General features: G+C 54.9%; 1 protein-coding gene across 2 annotated transcripts in view; it reads right to left on the bottom strand.

Annotated features, from left to right (window-relative positions):
• Positions 1–7,392, bottom strand: part of LOC141069376 (RNA-binding protein 5-A-like) — a 42,656-nt gene extending 35,264 nt beyond the window's left edge. For both annotated transcript variants that reach the window (XM_073558868.1, XM_073558869.1), the window contains exon 1: positions 7,234–7,392. The gene's annotated coding sequence lies outside the window, so the exon portion shown is untranslated. The remainder of the gene's footprint in view (positions 1–7,233) is intronic.
• Positions 7,393–14,030: the final 6,638 nt, after the last annotated feature.

Raw genomic sequence — 14,030 nt, 5'->3', positions numbered from 1 at the left:
AAAATAGTATCAAAATAAAAAATATAGTTATTCTCACCTTCCGACGTCCCGTTCAGCCATCCTGCCTCTCTCCACGCTCCGGTCCCAGTGATCCTTTGCACGAATGACCGCGAGATGTCACGGTCTCGCGGGATAAAGTCTCGCGGTCATTCATGCAAAGGATCACTGGGACCGGAGCGTCGGAAGGTGAGAATAACTATTTTTTTTTATTATTTTTTTTTTTTTTTTACACCTGATCGCTGGTCTCCCGCTGTCACACACAGCGATGCGTGCTGGCCAGCGGGAGACCAGCGACCAAAGAAATGTCCAGAGGTTTCTTGCAGCGATCAGCGATACCGGCAGGGGGGCCGCTCGCTGATCGCTGTCACACACAGCGATCTCGCTGGTGAGATCGCTGTTACGTCACAAAAGTTGTGACTCAGCAGCGATCTCGCTACCGAGATTGCTTAGTGAGACGGGGCCTTTAGTCTTTGGAATGTGGGAGGAAACCCACGCAAACACAGGGAGAACAGAACATACAAACTCCTTGCAGATCTTGTCATTGGTGGGATTCGAACCCAGGACTCCAGCGCTGCAGTGCTAACCACTGAGCCACCATGCTGCCCTACAAATCTGAAGGGGTCCATGAGAACGCAAATCTAAAGGGGTCCACGAGAACACACTCTCTTCAAAGACACCGAGGTGCGACCCTAAACTCTACCCGGATTAAAAACAAAAAAGGCAACAAAAGGCCCAAAGCTCCACGACGACTCCCCCCAGTGCTATACCCCTCAGTATACAGCTCTCCCCCCCCCCCGGTGCTATACCCCTCAGTATACAGCTCTCCCCGATACTATACCCCTCAGTATACAGCTCTCCCCGATACTATACCCCTCAGTATACAGCTCTCCCCGATACTATACCCCTCAGTATACAGCTCTCCCCGATACTATACCCCTCAGTATACAGCTCTCCCCGATACTATACCCCTCAGTATACAGCTCTCCCCGATACTATACCCCTCAGTATACAGCTCTCCCCGATACTATACCCCTCAGTATACAGCTCTCCCCGATACTATACCCCTCAGTATACAGCTCTCCCCGATACTATACCCCTCAGTATACAGCTCTCCCCGATACTATACCCCTCAGTATACAGCTCCCCCTCGGTACTATATTCAATGAAGCTTTATTGGCAGGACTAAATACACATTAGTTTTGTCAAAGCAAGTGTACAAAAGGGAATAGGGATAGGGACTGTAGAAATGTTGGGTAGGGGCTGTAGGAAAGGTGGATGGGGGCAGATCCAGGATGGGGCTATAGAAGTCCATGGCATAGGGAAGGTGAATGGGGCAGATCTAGGGTGGGGGCTAGAGAAGTCCATGGCATAGGGAAGGTGAATGGGGGGGGGGGGGGGGGGCCAGATCCAGGATGGGGGCTATAGAAGTCCATGGCATATAGTTCTCTTTCTCAAATTCGCTCACATATTGTGCTGCTATCTCCACTGCTCTCTCGTCTTCCCCCAGCAGGATATAGGTTTTCTCTTCCTCCTTCATGGTGGTGAAATCCGGGAAGAGATGTGAGAGTCTCCTGAAGTGAGTGTCCCTCACTGCTGAGTATTTGGAGCAGTGTAGCAGGAAGTGGGTCTCATCCTCCTGGTCACAGTGTTGGCATAGTCTTTCCTCCCTGGGCTTGTAGCTCTGCCTGTGTCGGCCGGATTCGATGGCCAGACTGTGGGCACTGAGTCTATATCGGCTCAGGATCTTGCGGTCTTTGGGGTCCGGGAGTTTCTCCAGGTATGGAGCCAGTCTGTAGTCTCTCTGTAGACTCTGGTACATGGTCAGTTTCTGTGAGCTGATGATGTTGTTCTTCCAGTCACTTATGTACCTCTCCTGGCCTTCGTCTACCATCTTCCTGATTCCGGCTTTTGTCAGGTTGCTGTGATTGGTGGTCTGGTCAGGTTGGGTTTGGGTGGGCTGTTCCGAAGGTCCTGGTTTTTCAGTTTCACCTACATGTGTCAGGGCTTTATGGTGATGGGAGCTTGAATTGCTCCTATGTAGGTGAGCCGGGAATGACAGTGCCCTCTTTAGAACCGTTAGGTGTAGAGGGAATCTGTCCAGCTCGGCCCGGCAAGCACTGTTGGAGGTGCTCCAATGGACTTGGAGAACGTGCTTGCAGAATTCTAGGTGGAATATTTCTGTTGGGCTGAAATCCCACCTTGACCAGTCTGGGTAGGTGTGAGGGCCCAAGACTTCGCTGCCATACAGGAGGATTGGGGCGATGATAGTCGAAGATTTTTAACCAGACCCTCACTGGTGGCTTCAGATGGTAAAGTTTCCTTCGGATGGCATAGAAGGTTTTGCATGCTTTGTCTTTCAGGGTCTCTATGGCGTGTTAGAAGCTCCCTGATCGGTGAATCTCTAGGCCCAGGTAGGTATATTTGTCCGTTCCTGTAAGGGCGCAGTTGTTGAGGATAAATGAAGGGTGCTGATCTGATTTTCTCTCTCTCTTCTGGAACACCATGATGTTGGTTTTCTTTAGGTTGACCGGTAGTGCCCAGGTGGAGCTGAATTTCTATAAGATTTTCAGGTTTTTTTGGAGACCTTTTTCGGTTGGTGACAGAAGCAGCAGGTCATCTGCATACAGCAGGAATTTCACCTGCGCGTCGTGGAGGGTGAGACCTGGTGCTGTGGAGATTCCAGAGCGGTAGCCAGCTCGTTGATGTAAATGTTGAAGAGCGTTGGGCTTAGGCTGCAGCCTTGTCCGACTCCAAGGCTCTGCTGGAAATAGGCCGTTCTTCTGCTGTTCACACTCACACTGCAGAGGTTCTCGGTGTAGGAGCTTTTGATGACATCGTAGGTCTTTCCTCCTATTCCGCTCTCCAGCAGTTTCAGGAATAAGCCTGGGTGCCACACCGAATCAAAGGCCTTTTTAAAGTCCACGAAACAGGCGTATATCTTCCCTTTCTTTGTATTGTGGACGTGGCTCTGAATGAGGCTGTAGATATGGTCAGTAGTGCGGTGGTTTGGCATGAACCCTGCTTGGCTCTTGCTGAGGACGTTGTGCTCGGTGAGGAAACTGAGGATCCTCTTGTTCAGGATGCTGTTGAACAGTTTTCCCAGGTTGCTGCTGACACATATTCCTCTGTACAGTCATGGCCAAAAGTTTAGAGAATGACACAAATATTAATTTTTACAAAGTCTACTGCTTCATTTTTTCTAATGGCAATTTGCATATACTCCAGAATGTTATAAAGAGTGATCAGCTTAACAACAATTACTTGCAAAGTCAATATTTGCCTAGAAAATTAACTTTATCCCCCAAAACACGTTTCAACATCATTGCAGCCCTGCCTTAAAAGGACCAGCTAACATCGTTTCAGTGATTGCTCCACTAACACAGGTGTGGGTGTTGATGAGGACAGGGCTGGAGATCAATCTGTCATGATTAAGTAAGAATGACACCACTGGACACTTTAAAAGGAGGCTGGTGCTTGGCATCATTGTTTCTCTTCTGTTAACCATGGTTATCTCTAAAGAAACACGTACAGTCATCATTGCACTGCACAAAAATGGCCTAACAGGGAAGAGTATCGCAGCTAGAAAGATTGCACCTCAGTCAACAATCTATCGCATCATCAAGAACTTCAAGGAGAGAGGTTCCCTTGTTGCCAAAAAGGCTCCAGGGCGCCCAAGAAAGACCAGCAAGCGCCAGGACCGTCTCTTAAAAGTGTTTCAGCTGCGGGATCGGGCTACCAGCAGTGCAGAGCTTGCTCAGGAATGGCAGCAGGCAGGTGTGAGTGCATCTGCACGCACTGTGAGGCGGAGACTCTTGGAGCAAGGCCTGGTCTCAAGGAGGGCAGCAAAGAAGCCACTTCTCTCCAGAAAAAACATCATGGACAGACTGATATTCTGCAAGAGGTACAGGGAGTGGACTGCTGAGGACTGGGGTAAAGTCATTTTCTCTGATGAATCCCCTTTTCGATTGTTTGGGACATCTGGAAAACGGCTTATTCGGAGAAGACCAGGTGAGCGCTACCACCAGTCTTGTCTCATGCCAACTGTCAAGCATCCTGAAACCATTCATGTGTGGGGTTGCGTCTCAGCCAAGGGAATGGGCTCTCTCTCAGTCTTGCCTAAAAACACAGCCATGAATAAAGAATGGCACCAGAATGTCCTCCGAGAGCAACTTCTCCCAACTGTCCAAGAGCAGTTTGGCGATCAACAATGCCTTTTTCAACATGATGGAGCACCTTGCCATAAAGCAAAAGGTGATAACTAAATGGCTCAGGGAACAAAACAGAGATTTTGGGACCATGGCCTGGAAAGATCTTAATCCCATTGAGAACTTGTGGTCAATCATCAAGAGACGGGTGGACAAACAAAAACCTTCAAATTCAGACAAAATAAAAGCATTGATTTTGCAAGAATGGACTGCTATCAGTCAGGATTTGATCCAGAAGTTGATTGAGAGCATGCCAGGGAGAATTGCTGAGGTCCTGAAGAAGAAGGGTCAACACTGCAAATATTGACTTGCTGCATTAACTCATTCTAACTGTCAATATAACCTTTTGCTACTCATAATATGATTGCAATTATATTTCTGTATGTGATAAAAACATCTGACAAACACATAAAAACCAGAGGCAGCAGATCATGTGAAAATATAATATTTGTGTCATTCTCAAAACTTTTGGCCATGACTGTAGTTGGCTGGGTCATACCTGTCCCCATTCTTGTGGATGGGTGTGATGAGGCCTTGGTTCCAGGTAGGAGGGAAGTAGCCGGCACTTAGCACAATATTGAAGAGTTTAACCATTGCGGCCTGTATTTCTGGTGGGCTGTACTTCAGCATTTCTGGTAGGATTCCATCCAGGCCACCGGCTTTTCTACATCTTATGGAAGAGATTCTCTCTGCTACTTCCTGTGATGTAATAGGTGCATCCAGGGGGTTTTGGACATTTTTTACTTTTTCCTCCATTGCTTTTAGTTTTGCCATTATGTTTTCCTGTTCTTGGCTTATTAGTTCTTCCTTTGGAATGTCTTTATAGAGGTCTCTGAAGTACTGGAGCCAGATGTTGCCATTCTGGATATGGATGTTGTTTTTCTTGTCTTTTGTCCCCATGTGGTTCCATAGTTCTCAGGAGTTGTCTATACCCCCTCAGTATACAGCCTCCCCCCCGGTACACTATACCCCTCAGTATACAGCCTCCCCCCCCGGTACACTATACCCCTCAGTATACAGCCTCCCCCCCCGGTACACTATACCCCTCAGTATACAGCCTCCCCCCCCGGTACACTATACCCCTCAGTATACAGCCTCCCCCCCGGTACACTATACCCCTCAGTATACAGCTCCCCCCGGCACTATACCCCTCAGTATACAGCTCCCCCCGGTACTATACCCCTCAGTATACAGCTCCCCCCGGTGCTATACCCCTCAGTATACAGCTCCCCCCGGTGCTATACCCCTCAGTATACAGCTCTCCCCGGTGCTATACCCCTCAGTATACAGCTCCCCCCGGTACTATACCCCTCAGTATACAGCTCCCCCCCGGTACTATACAGCTCCCCCCCGGTACTATACCCCTCAGTATACAGCTCCCCCCGGTACTATACCCCTCAGTATACAGCTCCCCCCGGTACTATACCCCTCAGTATACAGCTCTCCCCGGTACTATACCCCTCAGTATACAGCTCCCCCCCGGTACTATACAGCTCCCCCCCGGTACTATACCCCTCAGTATACAGCTCCCCCCGGTACTATACCCCTCAGTATACAGCTCTCCCCGGTACTATACCCCTCAGTATACAGCTCCCCCCCGGTACTATACAGCTCCCCCCCGGTACTATACCCCTCAGTATACAGCTCCCCCCGGTACTATACCCCTCAGTATACAGCTCTCCCCGGTACTATACCCCTCAGTATACAGCTCCCCCCCGGTACTATACAGCTCCCCCCCGGTACTATACCCCTCAGTATACAGCTCCCCCCGGTGCTATACCCCTCAGTATACAGCTCCCCCCGGTGCTATACCCCTCAGTATACAGCTCCCCCCGGTGCTATACCCCTCAGTATACAGCTCCCCCCGGTGCTATACCCCTCAGTATACAGCTCTCCCCGATACTATACCCCTCAGTATACAGCTCCCCCCGGTACTATACCCCTCAGTATACAGCTCTCCCCGGTACTATACCCCTCAGTATACAGCTCCCCCCCGGTACTATACAGCTCCCCCCCGGTACTATACCCCTCAGTATACAGCTCTCCCCGGTACTATACCCCTCAGTATACAGCTCCCCCCGGTGCTATACCCCTCAGTATACAGCTCCCCCCGGTGCTATACCCCTCAGTATACAGCTCCCCCCGGTACTATACCCCTCAGTATACAGCTCCCCCCGGTGCTATACCCCTCAGTATACAGCTCCCCCCGGTGCTATACCCCTCAGTATACAGCTCCCCCCGGTGCTATACCCCTCAGTATACAGCTCTCCCCGATACTATACCCCTCAGTATACAGCTCCCCCCGGCACTATACCCCTCAGTATACAGCTCCCCCCGGTGCTATACCCCTCAGTATACAGCTCCCCCCGGTGCTATACCCCTCAGTATACAGCTCCCCCCGGTGCTATACCCCTCAGTATACAGCTCCCCCCGGTACTATACCCCTCAGTATACAGCTCTCCCCGGTACTATACCCCTCAGTATACAGCTCCCCCCCGGTACTATACAGCTCCCCCCCGGTACTATACCCCTCAGTATACAGCTCTCCCCGGTACTATACCCCTCAGTATACAGCTCCCCCCGGTGCTATACCCCTCAGTATACAGCTCCCCCCGGTGCTATACCCCTCAGTATACAGCTCCCCCCGGTGCTATACCCCTCAGTATACAGCTCCCCCCGGTGCTATACCCCTCAGTATACAGCTCCCCCCGGTGCTATACCCCTCAGTATACAGCTCCCCCCGGTACTATACCCCTCAGTATACAGCTCCCCCCGGTGCTATACCCCTCAGTATACAGCTCCCCCCGGTGCTATACCCCTCAGTATACAGCTCCCCCCGGTGCTATACCCCTCAGTATACAGCTCCCCCCGGTACTATACCCCTCAGTATACAGCTCTCCCCCGGTACTATACCCCTCAGTATACAGCTCTCCCCCGGTACTATACCCCTCAGTATACAGCTCTCCCCCGGTACTATACCCCTCAGTATACCGCACTATGCCGCTTACACAGCTCTGGCCGCACTCACCTTCAGGCCGCTCCTCGGTCGCGGCGTCTTCTCGTTTCTCGGTGTCTGCACGAAATGGCGGCGGCTCCACCCGTCTCCTACCCAGAGTGCAGCGCGCCCGGCTCTGCGCCTCGAAGCTTCCACGTCTGACACGCATGCGCAGCAGGTCCCATCATGGGCGGAGCTCTCAGCCTGCGGGCGGTGATGGCGGCGGCGGGTCTCGCGGTGTCATGTATCCCGGGGCCGCAGCTGCTGCACCACCTCATCACAGGGTCATAATTACGTCATACTGTCCCCATACAGAAAATAGGGTGGAATGCGCCTCAGCTGCTGCAGAACCTCACTGAGGAGGAGGTGCAGACATTAGGCCACTGTCACATCAGTGTTTTGCCGTCGGGCAGGATCCGGCGTAAATTTTGGAGAACTATAGAAACGGATCCGTCTAGCAGGTTATATCTGTTTGCTGGGGGCCGGCCAATTGGATCTGAGCATGCGCAGACTTAAAAAAAACGGATCCGGCTTTTTCGCCGGAGACAAAAAACGTTACAGTAGCCGTTTTTTCCAGACGCCGGAATGAGACAAGTAGCCGGATCCGGCAAAAAACGGACGCACCGCAATGCCATCCGGCACTAATACAAGTCAATGGGGAAAAACCGGATCCGGCATTGCATTTCGCCGGATATTTACAAAAAAAAGCCAGATCTCGCCTGACGGCGCAAAACGGATGTATGAAAGAGGCCTTAGTCACGAGGTCATCATCCCATATATGGGACCCTCATCCATAGCACAGCGCCACCAAACCCTGCGCAGGGGTCATCACCAGCTCCTCATGGGCGGGAGCGATATATGCGGGGGACAGCAGCAGGGGGACGATATATTGGCTCTGCGGGTGGAGGTCGGTGCCGGAGGCTCCATTATTCCCTATGTGGAGTGCGGCTCTGCGGGTGGAGGTCGGTGCTGGAGGCTCCATTATTCTCTATGTGGAGTGTGGCTCTGCGGGTGGAGGTCGGTGCTGGAGGCTCCATTATTCTCTATGTGGAGTGCGGCTCTGCGGGTGGAGGTCGGTGCTGGAGGCTCCATTATTCTCTATGTGGAGTGTGGCTCTGCGGGTGGAGGTCGGTGCCGGAGGCCCCATTATTCTCTATGTGGAGTGCGGCTCTGCGGGTGGAGGTCGGTGCCGGAGGCCCCATTATTCCCTATGTGGAGTGCGGCTCTGCGGGTGGAGGTCGGTGCTGGAGGCTCCATTATTCTCTATGTGGAGTGTGGCTCTGCGGGTGGAGTTCGGTGCTGGAGGCCCCATTATTCTCTATGTGGAGTGCGGCTCTGCGGGTGGAGGTCGGTGCTGGAGGCTCCATTATTCTCTATGTGGAGTGCGGCTCTGCGGGTGGAGGTCGGTGCTGGAGGCCCCATTATTCTCTATGTGGAGTGTGGCTCTGCGGGTGGAGTTCGGTGCTGGAGGCTCCATTATTCTCTATGTGGAGTGCGGCTCTGCGGGTGGAGGTCGGTGCTGGAGGCTCCATTATTCTCTATGTGGAGTGTGGCTCTGCGGGTGGAGGTCGGTGCCGGAGGCCCCATTATTCCCTATGTGGAGTGCGGCTCTGCGGGTGGAGGTCGGTGCTGGAGGCTCCATTATTCTCTATGTGGAGTGCGGCTCTGCGGGTGGAGGTCGGTGCTGGAGGCTCCATTATTCTCTATGTGGAGTGTGGCTCTGCGGGTGGAGGTCGGTGCTGGAGGCCCCATTATTCTGTATGTGGAGTGCGGCTCTGCGGGTGGAGGTCGGTGCTGGAGGCTCCATTATTCTCTATGTGGAGTGCGGCTCTGCGGGTGGAGGTCGGTGCTGGAGGCTCCATTATTCTCTATGTGGAGTGCGGCTCTGCGGGTGGAGGTCGGTGCTGGAGGCTCCATTATTCTCTATGTGGAGTGCGGCTCTGCGGGTGAAGGTCGGTGCCGGAGGCTCCATTATTCTCTATGTGGAGTGTGGCTCTGCAGGTGGAGGTCGGTGCTGGAGGCTCGATTATTCTCTATGTGGTGTGTGGCTCTGCGGGTGGAGGTCGGTGCTGGAGGCTCCATTATTCTCTATGTGGAGTGCGGCTCTGCAGGTGGAGGTCGGTGCTGGAGGCTCCATTATTCTCTATGTGGAGTGCGGCTCTGCGGGTGGAGGTCGGTGCTGGAGGCTCCATTATTCTCTATGTGGAGTGCGGCTCTGCAGGTGGAGGTCGGTGCTGGAGGCTCCATTATTCTCTATGTGGAGTGCGGCTCTGCGGGTGGAGGTCGGTGCTGGAGGCTCCATTATTCTCTATGTGGAGTGTGGCTCTGCGGGTGGAGGTCGGTGCTGGAGGCTCCATTATTCTCTATGTGGAGTGTGGCTCTGCGGGTGGAGGTCGGTGCTGGAGGCTCCATTATTCTCTATGTGGAGTGTGGCTCTGCGGGTGGAGGTCGGTGCTGGAGACTCCATTATTCTCTATGTGGAGTGTGGCTCTGCGGGTGGAGGTCGGTGCTGGAGGCTCCATTATTCTCTATGTGGAGTGCGGCTCTGCGGGTGGAGGTCGGTGCTGGAGGCCCCATTATTCTCTATGTGGAGTGTGGCTCTGTGGGTGGAGGTCGGTGCTGGAGGCTCCATTATTCTCTATGTGGAGTGCGGCTCTGCGGGTGGAGGTCGGTGCTGGAGGCCCCATTATTCTCTATGTGGAGTGTGGCTCTGTGGGTGGAGGTCGGTGCTGGAGGCTCCATTATTCTCTATGTGGAGTGTGGCTCTGCGGGTGGAGGTCGGTGCTGGAGGCTCCATTATTCTCTATGTGGAGTGTGGCTCTGCGGGTGGAGGTCGGTGCTGGAGGCCCCATTATTCTCTATGTGGAGTGTGGCTCTGCGGGTGGAGGTCGGTGCTGGAGGCTCCATTATTCTCTATGTGGAGTGCGGCTCTGCGGGTGGAGGTCGGTGCTGGAGGCCCCATTATTCTCTATGTGGAGTGTGGCTCTGCGGGTGGAGGTCGGTGCTGGAGGCCCCATTATTCTCTATGTGGAGTGTGGCTCTGCGGGTGGAGGTCGGTGCTGGAGGCCCCATTATTCTCTATGTGGAGTGTGGCTCTGCGGGTGGAGGTCGGTGCTGGAGGCTCCATTATTCTCTATGTGGAGTGTGGCTCTGCGGGTGGAGGTCGGTGCTGGAGGCCCCATTATTCTCTATGTGGAGTGCGGCTCTGCGGGTGGAGGTCGGTGCTGGAGGCCCCATTATTCTCTATGTGGAGTGTGGCTCTGCGGGTGGAGGTCGGTGCTGGAGGCTCCATTATTCTCTATGTGGAGTGTGGCTCTGCGGGTGGAGGTCGGTGCTGGAGGCTCCATTATTCTCTATGTGGAGTGCGGCTCTGCGGGTGGAGGTCGGTGCTGGAGGCTCCATTATTCTCTATGTGGAGTGCGGCTCTGCGGGTGGAGGTCGGTGCTGGAGGCCCCATTATTCTCTATGTGGAGTGTGGCTCTGCGGGTGGAGGTCGGTGCTGGAGGCTCCATTATTCTCTATGTGGAGTGCGGCTCTGCGGGTGGAGGTCGGTGCTGGAGGCCCCATTATTCTCTATGTGGAGTGTGGCTCTGTGGGTGGAGGTCGGTGCTGGAGGCTCCATTATTCTCTATGTGGAGTGTGGCTCTGCGGGTGGAGGTCGGTGCTGGAGGCTCCATTATTCTCTATGTGGAGTGTGGCTCTGCGGGTGGAGGTCGGTGCTGGAGGCTCCATTATTCTCTATGTGGAGTGCGGCTCTGCGGGTGGAGGTCGGTGCTGGAGGCTCCATTATTCTCTATGTGGAGTGTGGCTCTGTGGGTGGAGGTCGGTGCTGGAGGCTCCATTATTCTCTATGTGGAGTGTGGCTCTGCGGGTGGAGGTCGGTGCTGGAGACTCCATTATTCTCTATGTGGAGTGTGGCTCTGCGGGTGGAGGTCGGTGCTGGAGGCTCCATTATTCTCTATGTGGAGTGCGGCTCTGCGGGTGGAGGTCGGTGCTGGAGGCCCCATTATTCTCTATGTGGAGTGTGGCTCTGCGGGTGGAGGTCGGTGCTGGAGGCCCCATTATTCTCTATGTGGAGTGCGGCTCTGCGGGTGGAGGTCGGTGCCGGAGGCTCCATTATTCTCTATGTGGAGTGCGGCTCTGCCGGTGGAGGTCGGTGCTGGAGGCCCCATTATTCGCTATGTGGAGTGTGGCTCTGCGGGTGGAGTTCGGTGCTGGAGGCCCCATTATTCTCTATGTGGAGTGCGGCTCTGCGGGTGGAGGTCGGTGCTGGAGGCCCCATTATTCTCTATGTGGAGTGTGGCTCTGCGGGTGGAGTTCGGTGCTGGAGGCCCCATTATTCTCTATGTGGAGTGCGGCTCTGCGGGTGGAGGTCAGTGCTGGAGGCCCCATTATTCTCTATGTGGAGTGCGGCTCTCCGGGTGGAGGTCGGTGCCGGAGGCTCCATTATTCTCTATGTGGAGTGCGGCTCTGCCGGTGGAGGTCGGTGCTGGAGGCCCCATTATTCTCTATGTGGAGTGTGGCTCTGCGGGTGGAGTTCGGTGCTGGAGGCCCCATTATTCTCTATGTGGAGTGCGGCTCTGCGGGTGGAGGTCGGTGCTGGAGGCCCCATTATTCTCTATGTGGAGTGTGGCTCTGCGGGTGGAGTTCGGTGCTGGAGGCCCCATTATTCTCTATGTGGAGTGCGGCTCTGCGGGTGGAGGTCGGTGCTGGAGGCCCCATTATTCTCTATGTGGAGTGCGGCTCTGCGGGTGGAGGTCGGTGCCGGAGGCTCCATTATTCTCTATGTGGAGTGCGGCTCTGCCGGTGGAGGTCGGTGCTGGAGGCCCCATTATTCTCTATGTGGAGTGTGGCTCTGCGGGTGGAGTTCGGTGCTGGAGGCCCCATTATTCTCTATGTGGAGTGCGGCTCTGCGGGTGGAGGTCAGTGCTGGAGGCCCCATTATTCTCTATGTGGAGTGCGGCTCTGCGGGTGGAGGTCGGTGCCGGAGGCTCCATTATTCTCTATGTGGAGTGTGGCTCTGCGGGTGGAGGTCGGTGCTGGAGGCTCCATTATTCTCTATGTGGAGTGTGGCTCTGCGGGTGGAGGTCGGTGCTGGAGGCCCCATTATTCTCTATGTGGAGTGTGGCTCTGCGGGTGGAGTTCGGTGCTGGAGGCCCCATTATTCTCTATGTGGAGTGCGGCTCTGCGGGTGGAGGTCAGTGCTGGAGGCCCCATTATTCTCTATGTGGAGTGCGGCTCTGCGGGTGGAGGTCGGTGCCAGAGGCTCCATTATTCTCTATGTGGAGTGCGTCTCTGCGGGTGGAGGTCGGTGCTGGAGGCTCCATTATTCTCTATGTGGAGTGCGGCTCTGCGGGTGGAGGTCGGTGCTGGAGGCTCCATTATTCTCTATGTGGAGTGTGGCTCTGCGGGTGGAGGTCGGTGCTGGAGGCTCCATTATTCTCTATGTGGAGTGCGGCTCTGCGGGTGGAGGTCGGTGCTGGATGCCCCATTATTCTCTATGTGGAGTGCGGCTCTGCGGGTGGAGGTCGGTGCTGGAGGCTCCATTATTCTCTATGTGGAGTGTGGCTCTGCGGGTGGAGGTCGGTGCTGGAGGCTCCATTATTCTCTATGTGGAGTGCGGCTCTGCGGGTGGAGGTCGGTGCTGGAGGCTCCATTATTCTCTATGTGGAGTGCGGCTCTGCGGGTGGAGGTCGGTGCCGGAGGCTCCATTATTCTCTATGTGGAGTGTGGCTCTGCGGGTGGAGGTCGGTGCTGGAGGCCCCATTATTCTCTATGTAGAGTGCGGCTCTGCGGGTGGAGGTCGGTGCCGGAGGCTCCATTATTCTCTATGTGGAGTGCGGCTCTGCGGGTGGAGGTCGGTGCCGGAGGCTCCATTATTCTCTATGTGGAGTGCGGCTCTGCGGGTGGAGGTCGGTGCCGGAGGCTCCATTATTCTCTATGTGGAGTGGGGCTCTGCGGGTGGAGTTCGGTGCTGGAGGCTCCATTATTCTCTATGTGGAGTGCGGCTCTGCGGGTGGAGGTCGGTGCTGGAGGCTCCATTATTCTCTATGTGGAGTGCGGCTCTGCGGGTGGAGGTCGGTGCCGGAGGCTCCATTATTCTCTATGTGGAGTGTGGCTCTGCGGGTGGAGTTCGGTGCTGGAGGCTCCATTATTCTCTATGTGGAGTGCGGCTCTGCGGGTGGAGGTCGGTGCTGGAGGCTCCATTATTCTCTATGTGGAGTGCGGCTCTGCGGGTGGAGGTCGGTGCTGGAGGCTCCATTATTCTCTATGTGGAGTGCGGCTCTGCGGGTGGAGGTCGGTGCCGGAGGCTCCATTATTCTCTATGTGGAGTGTGGCTCTGCGGGTGGAGTTCGGTGCTGGAGGCTCCATTATTCTCTATGTGGAGTGCGGCTCTCCGGGTGGAGGTCGGTGCTGGAGGCTCCATTATTCTCTATGTGGAGTGCGGGTGGAGGTCGGTGCTGGAGGCTCCATTATTCTCTATGTGGAGTGCGGCTCTGCGGGTGGAGGTCGGTGCTGGAGGCCCCATTATTCTCTATGTGGATTGCGGCTCTGTGGGTGGAGGTCGGTGCTGGAGGCCCCATTATTCTCTATGTGGAGTGCGGCTCTGTGGGTGGAGTTCGGTGCTGGAGGCCCCATTATTCTCTATGTGGAGTGCGGCTCTGCGGGTGGAGGTCGGTGCTGGAGGCCCCATTATTCTCTATGTGGAGTGTGACTCTGCGGGTGGAGGTCGGTGCCGGAGGCTCCATTATTCTCTATGTGGAGTGCGGGTGGATGTCGGTGCTGGAGGCACCATTATTCTCTATGTGGAGTGCGGCTCTGCGGGTGGA

The sequence above is a fragment of the Dendrobates tinctorius genome, unplaced genomic scaffold (assembly GCF_039654945.1).
Source record: "Dendrobates tinctorius isolate UK_male_01 unplaced genomic scaffold, ASM3965494v1 ptg000261l, whole genome shotgun sequence".
NCBI lineage: Eukaryota > Metazoa > Chordata > Amphibia > Anura > Dendrobatidae > Dendrobates > Dendrobates tinctorius.
Note: the sequence above shows the minus strand (reverse complement) of the source record. Positions and strands in the feature narration are given on the sequence as shown.